A 1,045-nucleotide genomic window follows, 5' to 3' on the forward strand; every position below is an offset into this window, starting at 1 on the left:
GGCCCCTTTTGTATAAATCGACAGGCGTGCGATGGAAACTGCCACAGCGTTTCACAGTACGTCGCTCAACGGTTTGAAACGATCGGGCAAGCGAGCTAGCCTTGCATATAATGTCAGTCAACTGTCTATTTAAACTCCTGCTACGTACTCCTGGGGTGGTGCATCCTTTTTTCGGATCTTTTTGCTTAATTCAGCTTGATCGTCCATCCCGTAATGATGCGTGTTCTCGTTGCCGCTACCGTCCTTGCCTGCAGCATGTCGCAGAGGACCACAGCTCCCGTGATTACGACTTTGAGCTCGAGTAATGCCAGCTCTTCGGCCACGTCGAAGTTCCCTGGAAAGCCTCCAAATGTTACTACCGTTGCTCCGACTACCATGGCTGTCAATTCGTCTGCAACTACGAGCACCACAGAGTCTTTGAGTGGTCAACCAGTTGTTATCAATCAGACATCAACCTCATCGACCTCTAGCCTTGCTTCTACTGCAATCGCAATGAACAGTACTGGTGGTCCGACTACTACCGCTTATCCGAAATCTATCGGAAATATTACGACGACCGGTTCTAGTACGGCGAGTAGGAGTAGACTTCGAGTGACGTCTGTCGCCCCATCGAGTATTCCGGAAGCGAAACCAATAAGCAGTACTCCGACTCCGTCAGCTGCTATGCGCATTTCTCCTTCTGAGCCATCTAGCAATACTTCGGTCGCTACCACAGTAGCGGCGCCTACGTCGATTGCCTCATCCGTGAAAGAATCTCATGTCGTTGCATGCCTCCTGATTTTGTCAATTTTGTCTTAAATGCTTGGTATGACCAATTGTCATTCGAGAGCTCCCGTTTTCTACAAGTATGCGACGATCACCGTCTGCTCCATTTTGTACTGATTATTCACTGCCCCCGAGGAAAAGCGTTCTGTTGACAATTTGGGTTGAGTGACGTTGTGATTGGTCAGTTCATTTCAACAGCTTCGTAATGCGCTTCTTCATTCCTATGTCTCTGGCTGCTGTGGTTGCTGCACAGACTAGTGAGGTTACTTCAACGTCGACT

This window comes from Perkinsus marinus (genome assembly GCF_000006405.1).
Source record: "Perkinsus marinus ATCC 50983 genomic scaffold scf_1104296947766, whole genome shotgun sequence".
Lineage (NCBI taxonomy): Eukaryota > Perkinsozoa > Perkinsida > Perkinsidae > Perkinsus > Perkinsus marinus.